The sequence below is a fragment of the Tyto alba genome, unplaced genomic scaffold, assembly GCF_018691265.1.
Source record: "Tyto alba isolate M040663 unplaced genomic scaffold, T.alba_DEE_v4.0 Super-Scaffold_27, whole genome shotgun sequence".
Classification (NCBI taxonomy): Eukaryota; Metazoa; Chordata; class Aves; order Strigiformes; family Tytonidae; genus Tyto; species Tyto alba.
In genome coordinates, this window is record NW_024881301.1 from 24,436,978 (window position 1) to 24,453,116 (window position 16,139).

The window sequence follows — 16,139 nt, forward strand, 5'->3', positions numbered from 1 at the left end:
TGTGAAGATCAGAGCTGTTCACACTAATTTCCTACATGTAATTCATTTAATGAAATCAGTTTGCAAACAGTTTAGTGCAAATTGCTTGTTTATGGGTATGCTTTCGTATATTGACAATTTTATATGAATAGTCTTTGGGATTGAGTTGTTGAACTATTTGCTTCAGCTGTTCACTCTATGCTGTTCATTGCTCTTGCTGAGTGAGTGACCACCTTAGCTGCCTAGGACTGAGTTTGCTCCCTGACTGAATGACTGAAACTTCTGAAATGCAATCAGAAATTAATAATATATGATAAATGCTCAGGTTCACACATGGATAGCATGGTTTCCATGCAAATACTGGAATTCAGATTGTTCTTGGTATTTTAGACTATCTCTATGAGTGACCTGAGAAGAGGAATTCTCATGATGCATTATTTCAAGCATTCATACCACATCACTGTTAAGTGTATGTACACTCTCTCCACTGGACCTTTCATGGTCCTACAAGTTTTAATGGGCTCTTCTTTGTTGCCATTGGGGATCTATATCCTCTATCTCTTAACCCATTTAATAAAATTGCTTTCAGTTTTGTTTCATAGTAGGAGATGGTTGGTATTGCTCCATTGCTACTTGGATACATGGGGACGATGGAAACAGCAGAGATCAGGGGGCATCATGACTCTTGACTGATAAACTCAAAGTGGTATGGTGTGTTCTCCTCTAGCAAAGAGATTTTTTGCATGACCTCAAGGGAGAAATGTAGTTGATAAAATGGCAGTAAATAATTTAATTTGCCTACCCCTTAAAATAGATAAAACATATATACAAATATATGTTCATAAATATGCATACACATATAAACAGGTACATATACACATGCATACATTTGTGTGTGTGTGTGTGTATCTCATGGTGGAGAAGACTAAGAGATGGCTATTGTCCAGCCTTCACAAGTAATTTGGAATTCATTACCCTTTGTGCAAAAATCTAGCTGCATTCTCATAAGTGTCCTTCCCCAAGGTTGCTGCAGTGTGATAATGTTCCTTAGGATGATGTAGTTCCTCGTGTCTTCATTATAGGCTGGTATTTTAGAGGTCTGAGCTTCCCCTCAAGAAGCTGTCCTAGAAATGCATCATCCACTGCAAGTTTGCAATTGTTTTGTCTTGGAATGAATTGGAATGTAAATCTGCAGGGGAAGCTTGCAGCAAGTTAAAGAATTTCTCAACCAGTCTGGACACATTTGTGGATGTGTTCAGGTTAGGCCAGAAATACAGCTTGAGAAAGTGAGAGAAAAATTCATGGTGAGAATGCCATTATCACTGCCTCTCAGAGAAGAAGCAACTGGTAAGTGACATCGAAAAGAGAATTGGAGGTTTCAAAATTCTAGCTCAGTAGTGTAGCCTTTGCCTTCAGAAGCTGGGTATAATAATGTCTATAGAAGCTGCTTCATCTTTTATAAAGGAGACTTCACCTTCTCAGTTGAAGGAAGTAACTATTCCCTGCATGTTCCGCATTTTTTGACATTGAGATATTTTAAGTTGAAAAGGGTGACTGAATCTACCCAGAGCATCTGCATGCCACATGGGATTCTTGTGGCGTTACCGTCTGTCTTTACGAAGAAATCTACATGATGCTTTACATTATACATATTTGTGTATGCATAGTGCCAAATAACACCTTTAATTATATCAGCATAAAGAGGGATACAACAGCTATCAAACATCAAAAGTTTTTACCATCATGTGCATTCCTATCACAGCTATCTGTTGACTTCTTGGACTGTTTTTCCTTAGTACAATATATCTATATTCCATATGCAAATTCCACTGTGAGTGATTTGCCTGTTTTGTAAGCTAGACTGCACCTGTAACATGTGGGATTGAGTTAAAAATGACAAGCAGACAAGCACAAGGCACATTATCTTGACAAACTCAGCCTCCGAAAATTAGCCTGTGCCTGAATTATTAAAATAACAAGGAATATTTCACTCAGCTCTGGAGAAATGCTCCTAATTGTCCACTTTAGCCAACTTCTTTCAGACTTCACGATCGGTCAATTTACAGTAGCGGCTTGCAAATTCCTGAACTCCCATTAGAGAAAAGTGCAACAGCAGTCCAACACACCCTCATTTATTTTAATAACCTGCCAAGCAGACATGAAAATGTTAAAGTTGGAAGGCTATAACATGACAGGAACCTGACTTGTCACAGCCACATTATAATCTAGTTAAACTACTTTCTTTCTGCCTTTCATGTCTTTTCAGGTAAGTAGAAAACTAATTGTCAAATTACTAATTTTGTTGGCATTAATATCAATACTAAGGCTAAAGAAGCATGAACAGATAGGCCTGTGGTTTTTCTTCATATTGTGCTTGGATGCTGGAAACCATTCTGAAAATATAGAAAGATAAAATCAGAGCCCAGTCTTTCTATCAACAGTGACCTATTTATTTTAAGAGGCATTGACGCTCTATAAAAAGGCTAGTTAAAGTCTCTGGGTTCTTTTATTATTATTTAATGTCTGGAAATCTTGTTTACTTCAATCTTGTTTCCTTTGTGCATAATAGTGTACCTGATATAACAGGGCCAGTATTCACATCTAAAGTATTAATGGCAGAGTCTGATCTTGTAGGAGAATACAAGGAACTGCACTACCGAGAAAAAAATCTTCAATGATGTCAGGGTCACACTATCTTTCAAAATCAACTGTAAGTAGGTCATGCTTCAACTGCAGGCAGGGTCAAGAACATTACTTCAAAAAGTGCTTGGGGTGGTTGAGGAGCATGTTGAGAGAGCTGGGGACAGCTCAGGTGACTGGAAGGAGGGCCTAATTGTGATGAACGGGGAGGCATGGATGCAGATACAGACATGCTTCTAGACCCTTATACTTAGAGGGGATTACATGACATGCCCTACATGACATGAAGGCTTCTGGGTGCGTTCTCAAGGCAGGACTGAATCTATTACTTATGTCTTCAAACCATTTTTCAGTTTGTTTGTGGTTTGTTTGTTTTTGTTTTGTTTTTTTTTTTTTTTTTTTTTTTTTTTTTGTTTGTTTGTTTGTTTTTTGGGGGGGGGTAGGGGGAGTTGTTTGTTTGCCTGCTTGCTTTCTTGTTAGTTTTTCTTGCCCATTTGATGATAACCTGTCTGGGGAATGGGTCTTGGCTTCATAAGTGTTTGCACAGATTTTACTGGCCATCATGGCACTGGCAGCTTCCTATGAATAATAAGCCTTCCACAAAGAAGAGTGAGACACCTTAATAACAAAAGCACAGTTTTTCCCAGCAATACGTGGAATCTTTTCTCACGAAGTACTTAGCTTTGCCTCTGTTTCATCTGGGATGGGCCTCTTCTAATGGGTCTAGGGCAAAATGGCAAATCTTAGTAGCCATGGTTTTGCAGGGAGCTGAGCGTTCAGATTGTAGAAGCATGTTGCTTTTTCTTGTACAATTTGGGACAGAAATTATTTTCCATTGTCTTTTACTCTCTCTTTTTGTCTCTGCTGAAAAGAAACATGTGAAAGCCCATTCCTGCAGCATCTTAGAACATGAGCTCTGTTCCAGCTGGAACCAGAAAATGTAGCATCGGAAGACAAAACTCTTGGTATTACTGACAGGATTAATAAGAGTGTGATTGCACTCAAGTGGGTCCTGATGGCTTGGTAAATATTTCCTTGTGGAGAGTATGAACATAGTCAAACCTATAACATCACTTAGCAGCAGTAGTTCTGCATGGGACTAAAAAATGAAACTCTGACAGATTCTCTATGCCTCTGTCAGTCTTCAACCGCTTCTCTCTTCTCACCACTCTCACCACACTTCATGCAAAGTGGGTTGGCTAGGTTTGGGCTACGACACAAACATCTGCAAAGTGGCATTATTGCAATGAGCAGGAAGAGAAAAAAGAGAGGAGAAGAAAAGTAGGTCTGCTGGAGCACAAGCAGGGAAGGGCAAGCTAAGTGGTATAGTTAGCTTTTCAGTTCCCAGAAGATAATAAGGATCATGTGCAAACTTGGGATGGTAAATGAGGCAGCTAAGGGTATAAAAGCAGTCAAGCAGCACTGAGGCTGGATCTTACAAATAACTGATTTTCTGGTGTTGCTGGCAGAGCAGGGAGAGTTTCTGTAGTCCCCTGAGAACTAGGTCACCTGGGAGCAGCTGTTACAGGGCTTCACTCAGAGGAAAATGGTAGCTTCTTTATGAGATGTTAAAGTGGCTTTTGAGGAAGCACACTGATCCCCAGAAAGACAGATGGCTTGGGTTGGATGGAATTTTTGCTAAATCATTTTCCTGCATAATTAAAGCTTTTTGAATAATTATAAATTAATAGAATTACAATTATTTTGTGTCAGAGACACTGCCCTTGTGTTCACATGTGCATGTGCGACACGTACTCTCCGGTACTTGGTTCTTCCTGTCAGCTATCTACGAAGTACTTATAAATGTGCTTTTTACTTTTCCCATTGTCTGCTTTAAAAAAGTCTCCATTTTGGGAGACAAGACGACAGCCATGAATGTTTAACTTGCCATTAGCATCTATATTTTATATTTGAAACATTTAAAATCTTCTGTTTTAAATGAAGATAAACACATCCCCAAACAGCTGTGCAATGCATGGCACAGAACAATTGAGTAAGCATCAAAGTGCTTAATAGATAAAACAGTGCTGGATGTGGTAAAATAAACAGGACTTAATCCCTTTATAACTTGAGTAAATAAATACAGCTTTAATTCAGATACAGTTTTGCCTGTAGGTTGCTCTGTTCTGTTAACACCTATCTGTCAGCAGTAATACCATGTAAATGAGCCACTCTGAGCCTTTCCCCTTGCATCTTGTTTAATCCTCTTCCATTCTTCTAATCATCCTACACACAGAGGCCAATATCTATTTTCATCTGGCAAGATAGGATCTCCTAAGGAATTAAAGACGGTTTCCACTTAGCTCCACAGTAGGCAAAGGCTGGGCTGTGATCTAGGGCTTTAGGGACTTCTCATAATGCGCTGGTGCTCGCTAGATCGAAGAATTGAGTTCTGGCTACTGGATTTTTAATCCTCCTGTGGCTGATGTCGGGAGCTCCAGTGATTTAAGATCTTTGATTACTCAGAGCTTGGCCCTTTGATTGAGTGAACTTCTGAAGACAGCGTGTGACTGATTTCAAGTTGGGGGTTTTAAGTAACTACTGGAAAAAATAGATAGGAAAAGCCCTGTGATTAAGATGCACTGCCTCTCTTTTTAATTGACTTTCTGAAACTATCTGATGCTTTACTCTCTATACACAAAAGAAAACTGTATAGATCAGTATTTGTTCTAATGAAGAACTCAAGTGTCACAATATTTGTCTGTACTTGTTTGCAGTGACATGTCTGTTAAAACTGTAGACACTGAAGGATGTATTTAAAAACATACTTCTCACAGGGCACGTATTAGAATTAGCAGCAAATATGGCCTTAATGCACAGGGCTAAGTTAAGCAGTTGATATAATTTCAGATACTATATATTTGCCAGGAGAAGAACTGTACATGCACAAAGGCATGCAGGGGTCATGGAAAGCTGTTTATGTTGGCAATTTGAAGTGTTATCAGTTTGTGAAGCTGAACATAGATGTTTTGATGCATCTAACCATATTACTGCAGAAGTGTTTAACAGCAGTCATTCTGAAGCAGGTGGAACTTCGCTGCTGAGAAATGTTCCAAAAACATTTACCTTTTTGGGGAATAAAACAGCTTTTCATACAATACAATTTTAGTGCAGTTACCTTGTTTCAGTGTGGTCTTCAAGAAAAAAAGAGGACCACAAAACAGCAGTCACTGGCTTTTTATATCTGAGATGCCTGTTAAAAGCAAGGATACCCTTCTTGTTTAAAAGATGAGATAAAATACAATTACAGTTTCAGTGGGATCATTGCAGGAAACCATTCAGTTGTGTCTCCTGTTTGAAGGTCCAGCATCCCTACATTGGGAAATGAAAGAGAAAGGAAGGATAAGAAAATTGGCTTAGAAAAAAAGAGTGAATATGCAGGACCCAATTCGGCTTGCCCATTCATCTTAGCTGTGGATGAATAAAATAAGCTGCAGAATTATTAAGAGGCATTAGTGAGCTATGGAGAGGTCCCAGGTTTATTTTCATGTTCTCAATTAGATTTTAAATATGAAGTGAGTGAAAGAGACTGCTTCCCCAACTTTATATCAACATCATTTAGCATTTAGGTTCACATTTAAGCAAGCCTGAACTCTGGTTTCTTTCTTGGAGAGGAAAGGGAAAGATCTGGTAAGGATGTTAGGTTCCCAGTGGAGGGCTTGGCCATGAGAGAAAAGAGTGCACACAGACTTCTCCAGAATACTGTACATTTTTTTTTTTTTTCCCCAAAAGTAGAACCCCATGGATGCATGGAGCAGCTATTCAAGAGCAGATCTTCTGAGTCTATAGTATAAAATCCTGCAAGCTAAAACTTGCCCTTATCAAAGCTTTTTTGTTTTGACATTATGATTACGAGCTATCACTTTGGAGTGACCTCATGTATTCCTTTAATAATAAAGCTAGGGCTTCTGAGGTAGGACAGTGGGTGGGAACTGAAGCACTTTGCTAGCTGTGACCTGAGCTTTCCTTCTCTTGTCTTACTTGCCACTTAATTGCAAGGTTCACAAAACATTACAGAAGGATGCCACTTCTGCTGGGTGAGTCAGACACAGTGTATTAAACCATGTTTCAGGACAGCCACAGCAGTTATAGATACCGTTCCTATTCGCTGGGTGTGCAATTTTTTTCTATTTCTTAGACCTCTCTCCAAAGACAATAACGTCAGGATCTTTGCCTTAAAGAAATGCAGACATTCCAGGTATGCACCATTAACAGCTGGATGCTTGAAAAAGTATAGATGATGCTGCACCTTTTGACTGACTTTGTAGATAAAGGGGTTTTTGTGTGTACTTATATAGGACATTTTGTATGTTTTTTATATGTTTCTATCTATAAACCATATGTGTGCATATCCCCTCACTCCTATAGATGTGTTTATATGAATGTGGTAGCTTCAGGAGTTGTAACAATCATTACCATTTCTCCTTTAGCAAAATAAAGTCTTGCTTGTCTTCTCCAGTGAGCGTTTCAGGTGTATTCCCTTCACCCAGCTGTCTGTTCAGAACGTAATGTCAGGTTTTCCTCCATGTTTCACTCCCTTGTTGCTTTTGTTCCGTGTGGTCTCTGTTAGCTTACTGTTTTGGATGCCAGTGTCACGGTAGTTTTATGTTTTTCCCACAATTCTCTTTTACGAACTAGTGTTTGCAATTCTCCAAGATTTCAGCTTTTGCATGGGAGCTGCACTGACTGGAAAATGGAAGAGTTTGATGCTGCTGCCCTTTTGTTCTATGTGAACTTCCCCTGTAATCTTCTCGAGCAGGCTTTAGGGAATACACAACTTTTCTTTTGCACTTGGAACAGGTCTACGTTAATATGCTAATAAGCTGTACATATGAGTTTGTGAATCTCATTCGTATAGTATAGACCGTTCTGCTGCATTTCCGATGGGCACATACTTGGTCATTTGGGCATGCTTTATGTGCGCACATGATGTGGCAATTTTGCATAACCAAATATTGAACAGTATAACAGTCAGTCCCTGTATAATCATTCATTAATTTTATTAAAGGTGGGCTGGGACTGGAATGAGGATTAATTGGAAAAAGTAAAAAGCATAATTAGTAACATACTTTTCCTCTCACAGCTTTCTTTTTCTCTGGATTCTTTTTCCTGGCACCCTAATTATTTCCCATCTTTTAAAATTCACTTTAATTTCAATTTAACTCTCCCTGGGCATGCAAACTTGACAAGTGTTTTTTTTTTTTTTTTCCAAAGATTGATTGACAGCAGTTTCGAAACTGTCACAGTGCTAATTAAAACCTCGAATATGTGTCTTTATGAAGACTGAAACACTCTGCAGTGCTGCAAAACCCTGGATCTTGTGTTTTGAATGAGGTTTTTTAACAGCTAATATGGAATCATTATAACTTGCCTTTCCTCAGGCTTGATATCCGGCTCTCTCCTTCACACTTTATTTATCACTGAATTTAGAGCTTATGTTGACAACATGAGAAAGAGAAGCCCTCCCAGGCAATGATACCTGCTCTGTCTAGCCAATGTCATTTTATACTTTGCCTTTTCTGCTTGTCAGGGCTGGGCAGTGTTGGCCCTTGCCAAAGTGCAGCAGTTTGACTCAGTCCTGTGGATACCTGGGGAATTCATGTTAAGGATACAGCGGTCATATTTTACCGTCTCTGGGCAGACTGACTCTACTGGAACTGTGTTGTCAGGCATCTTCCACCTTGCACTAAAAGAAAGAATACTGATAGCAGAAGGCATTGATTGTTGTAAGCATTGGACTTGGGTCCTGCTTTCTAGCTTGCAAAATTTCTGGAAGCCAGAGTATTCCCAGAACCTTAAGAAAAGCATGGCTAGAGGCTAAGGCAAGTATCTGGCACTAAGCCACATTTGTAAAGGCAAGGTAGAGTAACAGTCCTTACATTCAGTTGGAATATGGCTGTCTTCCTCTCTCTAGCCCTGTATTAGTCAGTTTTCCAGTAAAGCAGAAGAAATTATGTGGAGGCAGGGTGAGGATTCTTCATCCCTTCCTTTATAGCAGCCAGTAGAAATGATTAACTGCACAAAGCTGTGTGAGAAGATATCTTGCATCAAGCATGCCACCAGTCCTGTTCAGAATGTCCAGAGCAGGTCTTGCTGCTTCTTGCTGCTTCTCATGGTTACAACAGCACTGTGGTATCCCTTTGTAAGTACAGTTCATTTAATACAATAATATTTAGTGTGACAATATTGACTACATGTGTAAAATAAATGAAACTGGCCTGAGCACTTCATTTTTTAAGAATTTGCTTAAATATGTTGCACAGAGGCATTAGACTAAGAAATCTGTATTATCAAGTTTTGGGGTTTTCTTTGGGAGTGTGCGTTTTTTTGTTTTGGTTTGGTTTTGGTTTGGTTTTGTTTTTAAATTGCCTGACTATAGACAGATGATATATTTGGATTTTCTGCAGTCTTATACAACACTTAAATATGGACTCATTTTACCTTTCTCTTTCTTGTTGACATAAGCATTCTGAAAGATTGTTGTATTTAAAGAATTTTTTTACTTTTTAATACAGAGTGACCAAAATTAGAAATTATTACCCTTATTTAGTGTAAGTATTCTTGTACTAAATTGTGTGACAATTGAAAGTTTAACATTGTATTTTTGAGTTGAATTGATATTGCTACAGGTGATAATTCTTGCAGAAACAAAATCAAAATTTAAACAGTTTGGCTAAAAGTTCTTTCCTCTCTCAGACACTCAACTTCTGGTTCTTGAGCTTTAGCAGTCTTGTAACCATTTGTTCTTCCAGCCACCATGATACTTAGGCCCTGATTTCCCTATTCTAAGTGTAAAGTAAGACCATCAGGATCACCTGCTGGAGAAGCTGCTGGCTCCGCCTGAGACCTTTCTGAACGTGATGTGCTGTCTGTCACTCAGCCACCTTGTCTGTCGGCCTGAATATCCAGCATAAATCTTGTAGTGTGAGTGCTTTTGCTCTCTCTCTGAATGTCTATGTTTTCATCCTCATTGTCTTCCTCCACTGAATCAAGGTCAGCAAGCCTATCCAGAGGGAAGGACAGAAAAACAGCATAGTGACAAGAGTTAGCAGAGCTCAGTATGAATTGATTGCTGAAGGATGATTTCAAAAGATCTTGACTGCGGTAAAACCAGCCAGGAAAAACCCAGCATCTCCTCCAGTTGATGATAGGGATGATCTGACCCTTGCCTCTCCATCCCCCACCCCATGCACACACTCCCTCTGTATTTAGAATGTATGTATTTCTAAAGTCCCTGCCTGCATCACTCCTCTGTCACAGTGATTTTCATGGGAAAAATTGCTATCCATCAATTTGTGAGCTGTTGGACTTTTTAGGAATACATCAGAAGCATATCAGGCTATAAAGAAGTGAGGTGAAAATACATTTAGCTATGGAGGACAAAAAGCAGATGTCAATGATACATTTTTCCCTTCTCTATGCAAAAACCTTCCTGGCAAAATTATTATAAGGGAGCTAACAGAGTTATTCTTAAGTAACTGTTTTTACCACATGCATTCAGTCTTAGATAGAGAGGCTATCGCTTACATTTCTGATTTTAACATGGACATTTGCACAAGAAATTGCATCTGCCTACTGTGGCAGTGATTGTGCCTAATTAGAGACAGGAGACATCCATAGGTCCATCCTCAGTCAAAAGCTGCTCATTTGGGTCCTCTCCTCATAGAAGTGGAGAGAATTATCAGATTTTGACTTCTTTCTATCTCAAAGGAACCTTTATCAGTCCCTGAACACTCTGCACCTTTTCAAATAGAAAAATTACAATTGTTTAAATATAAAAGTATGAATTTTCTTTTTCCCACTTTTAAATTATTGGTAGTACTTATAATAAAAGTACCCTGATTAAGAAGTGCTAGGCTCTATATAATGTATAATATAAATACTCTTGCCTATAAATGCTTATAAAGTAATTTTATGACAAGCCCAATGGATCATAATCAGCTAAATACAGGATGGGAAGCTGGTAGGAGAGCATAATGATCTTGTTTTGCATGAAAAGCAATAATCTTAGTTGATCACACTCTGAGGCATGTTATAGTTCAAAAAAAATGAATCAGTGTTAAATAAGACAGAAGATGGCAATTTATTTTTCTGAGCAGGAGTTTCTTATCAGTGTGCAGACACTGGAGGCACCCTTCTCCTCTTGATGGGTATCAGAGTGCAAAAGGTCTAGCTGATAAAATTCTTTAATGATCCAAAGGTAACTTTGGGAAGTAAAGGATATCAGATACTGGAGTCTGAATGAACTATTGCTCTCTGTATAGTAGCAGTGGCTTATCTTTCATACAGTGAAAAAAGTGAGCAAAGTTTTAGGCAGGATGGCTGGTTATTTAGCTTTGTGTATCTGGATTTAAACAGCAGGTGAAATGAAGAGAATGGAGCAGGGGGAACCACTGTGGTTTTCATCTTTCCTCAATTAATTTGTTTCTGTTAGTGTTCTTGGACAGAAAGAAGAAAAAAAAAATCCTCACATTGTTATTAATCATTTTTATTACTGCAGTGTTTAAGGGTCAACTAAGTATTGATCACCATTTTGCTAAGCCCTGTGTGAACATGGAGTTGCCAATCTAAATAGTCAAGTTGCAAATAATGTAAAGCATAACTGGAACAAACTGGTCATAGCAGGACCCATCTTGTCAGTTCCATAATTAATTTTAGTAGGAGATGAATCGGAAGCAAAAAGAAGTTGGTTAGGGAGTGACTGAAGGTCAATAAAAGGAAGAATGTGGAATAAGCTAAGTATATGTTGGAGTCATCTAGCTGCTTACAAAGTAAGAATGACATTATTATTAAGAAACTATCAGCTGCTCTGGAGTCATTTCTCTCCTCCAAAACAGAAAGTCGTAGTCTTGTGATTTACATTAAATCTGTGTTCAGAACCTCATTCAAACATACTTTTATTGAGAGCAACATGCTTTTTTGTTTTGCCAGCGTGCAAGCAACTCAATTTCTCCTATTTTTACAACATCGTATGGTAACATCCAGAACAGCTGAAGGGAACCTCGGGCTGATCACAGCTTTTCAACTCCTCTCTATCCTGTTCTTGTTTTCTGCTATATCAACATAAGCCAGTATCTAATTTTCCAGATGAGTTCTTCTGTATCACTGATACTATTCTACCCCTTCAGCTAAGGACATGTTAAGCCACCTCTACAAAGTCTTCTTAGTTTCTGGTGTGGCCAGGAATTGCATGTGGTTGCAGGGCCTTGTACTTTTCAGTCTTCGTGGAAGTGCCACTGCTCCTGTATGTAGCCCTCTTCTGTGGAACCCTCTGTCTAATCAGTTCTGCATGACATGGTGCCCTGCACCACTCTACTGCTGAAAGGAGAGGAAGTCCTCAATGTCCCAGGGGCTGTCAGGCACCACCCATTGCTTGCACTGTTTTTCTAGTACTATTGCTGCATTATTAATGCACTTGAACAGTTTTCCTGGACAGGTTGTGAAAGAGAGCTTCAAAATGTGATTGGACAAGGCCCTAGGCAATCTAATCTATCTTTGATGTCAGGCATGCCTTGAGCCATATGTTTGACTGGGTGGCCTCCCATGTCTCCTTCATACCTTCATACTCTGTGACGACCCAGATTACTCTGTCAGTGTGTCAGTAAAATCTCTGGTCAAAAATTTTAATTTGATCGTCTTTTAGGTATTTAAGGAGGGATGGAAAAGATGAGACCTGAGTTCTGTCCAAGGGATACTATCTTCCAGATACCACTTGTATCCAAGTGATGTCATCTTCCAAAGCTGTATTTGAAGTAACTGTGACTGTTCCAGAAAAGCTTGTCGGTAACGTCAGAGCCTTTTTGATTTGGTTTTCTTTTGTGGACTTATCTTTTCTTGTCCATGGAATTTAAAACAGCTGGTATACAATTCTTCATTATAGATGACGTTTTATTTAAGGACTTTGATGGATTAAAGGAGTTCTCAACAGACTTTAAGTTTATATGACCTATTGCATGGGAACTTTACTAGCTACTTCTGTATGCCTCTTTCAGAGTTTCAGGAAAAGGTTTTTTGGTTTTTAGAGTTCTAAATTTCTAGCTACCAACAAGTAGTCTTTTGGCACAAAACCAACAGGTCATGTGGCAATGCATGTATATATTTGTAAAAACCCCTGTCTTAATTCTTTCCTTTCCTGAAATAAATCAGAAGAACTTTTGTGTTTTTAACTGAAATAGCTTCAGGTTCATTCACAGTGCAGCAAAATTTGATCATTTAATCAAAACCTTCTCAATAAGAGACACCTGTTTGTGACTTTCAAACCTGGCTTTCTAGTGTGATTATAAAATACTTGAGAACATATTTTATGCGTGCAAGCTGATAGCTGTTTTTTTAGTCTTATTGAGCATAAGGAATTATAAACTGGACAAAGCATTACAGTTTTAGCATCCTTATTCAAGCAAAAGGGAACACAAACTATGAATACTGATCAGATAAATACAATTATATGTATATGTGCATATGCAGGTATATAATTCATATTATATGTGCATCCTGTATTTCTAGTGTGCCATCTTCAGTTTGCTTGCAACAGTAATTTCCTTGAGAAGTGTGCTTAGTGTTCTCCCTCAATATGCAAGTAGTATGATAGATCTAAATTTCACTGAAGTCAATGAAACTGGCCAGTTTCACTGGTCTTTCATTCTGGGTTCCACTGATGTATTGCCAATAACTTAAATGCCTGTTTCCTATTCAGTGATGTTAATTGTTTATAGATTAGGTGCATAATAAGTGCATCTTTTATTGAGTGGCCATTCCTAGATGGAGCTGTATGACATATAAGAGTGATGCTGGAGTTTGGTATATGCTTGATCAACTTGAGGTAACAGTACTGTACTTCTTTATCAGTTACATTGTCAGATAAACTGCTTCTCGCTCCAGCATGTTGAAATGCTGCAGCAACCTTGTGTTCCTAGTGATTGTGCTGTTAGCACGACTCTTCTCTTGTCCTCTGGATTGGCTCCTTGTCAGATTGCATGTTAATTTTTAAAATTTTATCATTGACTTTCAAAGCATGTGGGGGTGAAACCTTTCCATTATCATTAATGTGTTTCCACCAACCTGTATAGGTGTGATCTGGGATTTGCAAAGGAACATAAAGAACATGTATATCCAGCTCCATTGGCACTGCTGTGGGACTGGCTGCCCAGGTTCATCAGGTGCCTTTAAAAATGACAGACCTTAGAATTTTCCTCAACAGGCTAAATCTTAAATTTGTGTCTCATTACATGTTTTGGTAAAGTGCATTTACCTCACCTCTGGTTTCATTAAGTTTGTGTGGATCTGCTGAGGACTTTTTTTAAGGGGGCAGTACATCATCTTTTCATTATATGTGTTCTTCCAATATATTTGACGATACACACAGATTTTTCTAGGTTGCCATTCTATTATAAACACATCAGTATAACTCCTGTACCCATTTGGTGGCTCAGCCTAGAAGCACCACTGTGAAGAGACTGACACAGCTAAGCAGAGAACTCATGGTGGAGCTCCACTGCAGACAGTATGTACAAGATGGTGTAAAATGGGACAGTCTGTGAAGAACGAATTTAAGGAATACTTCCCAGAGGTTTATGAAAGGTGTTAGGAGGCCAAACCTCAACTGGAGTTGACACCCGTGCTGTGTGCCAAGGGCAACAAGAAGAACTTCTACTGTGACATCAGTAATAAAAGGCTGAAGAAGGAAAGTGTGGACCCATTGTTAAATGGAATGGGTGGTTTAGTAACAGTGTACACAGATAAGGCTGAGGCAGCCAGTGCCTTGTTTGCTCCAGTCTTCATCAAGATGTCCCTGGCCTCTGTGTTTAGTGAAAGGGTTCAAGGAGAACTACCAGCAGTGGATGTAGATTGGGGCAGGGGAAACTTGAGAAAACTTGACCCATACAAGTCCACGGTCTGTATCCAATGTTGTTGAGAGAGCTGGCAAGTGTCCTTGTGAGGCTGCTTTCTATCTTCAGAAGGCTTTCGACACTGTCTCCCACAGTGAGAACCTGATGAAGTGTGGGCTGGATGAGCAGCCAGTGAGGTGGACTGAAAATTGGGTGAATGGCCAGGCACAGAACGTGGTGATCGGTGGCACGAAGTCTAGTTGGAGGCCAGTAACTAGCAGTGTACCCCAGGAGTCAATACAGGGTCCAGTCCAGTTCAGCATCTTCATTAATCATCTGGATGATGCAGCAGTATGTACCCTCAGCGAGTTCACTGAGGACACAAATCTGGAAGGAGTGGCTGATATGCCAGAGGGTTGTGCTGCCGTCCAGAGGGACTTTGACAGGCTGAAGAAATGGGCTCACAAAGTTCAACAAGGGAAAGTGCAAAGTCGTGCACCCAGGGAGTACAATCCCATGCACCAGAATATGCTGGGGACTGATTGGCTGGAAAACAACTTTGCAGAAAAGGTCCTGAAGGTCCTGGTGGACAATACATTGAACATGAGACAGCCACATATCCCTGTGGAAAAGAAGGCTGATGATATGCTGGGCTGCATGAGAAGTGTTGCCAGCAGCTCGAGGGAGGTGATTCTTCCCCTCTACTCAGCACTGGTGAGGTCACATTTGGAGTGCTAGTGCTGGATCCAGTTCTGGGACCCCCAGTACAAGAGAGACATGAACATACTGGAGAGAGTCTATTGAAGGGCCACTAAGATAATTAAGGAACTGGAGGATCTGTCATATAAGGAGAGGCTTAGAGAGCTGTGACTGTTTAGACTGGAGAAGAGGAGGCTCAGGGGAGATCTTGTCAATGTATATAAATACTTCAAGAAAGGGTGCAAAGAAGACAGAGCCAGACTCTTTGCAGTGGTGCCCAGTGACAGGACCAGAGGCAATGGGCATAAACAGAAACACAGGAGGTTTCATCCGAAAGAAACACTTTTTCACTTGGAGGATAACTGACCACTGGCAGAAGTTGCCCAGAGAAACTGTGGAGTCTCCCACCCTGGAGATATTCAAAAGCTGTCTGAAGATGCTCCTGGGCAACCAGCTCTCTGTGTTTGAGCAGAGCAGTTGCACCAGATAACCTCTGGATGTCCCTTCCAACCTTAACCATCCTGTGATTCTACGACTTCCTTGAAAAGACATGTAGATCAGGGAAGATCCCTAGTTACTGGTTGGATCATCAAGCTCCAAGAGCAGTGGTTATTTGGTCATAGTCTACCTGGAGTTGAATGACAAGAGCTGCAGTGGTTTATTATGGAACTTGTCCTTTTAAGCACATTTATCAGTGACCTGGAGAAAGCAATGGGGTCCTTCCTTCCCAAGCTTGCAGGTGGCACCAAACTCGGCAACAGTGACCAGTTGTGATCAAGGCCAGGGCTGCCATTCAGAGGCACCTGGACGGGCTGAAAGAATGGATCAAAGGAACCTTTTGAAATTCAGCAATATCCTGTGTATGGGAAGGTAAAACCCTCTGCAAGAATACAGGCTGGGGACAGAGTGGCAGGGGAACAACTCTGCAGAAGCTGGACATGAGCCAGCAGTGTGTCCTGGCAGAAAAGAAGGTCCTGGACTATATTAACAGGAACA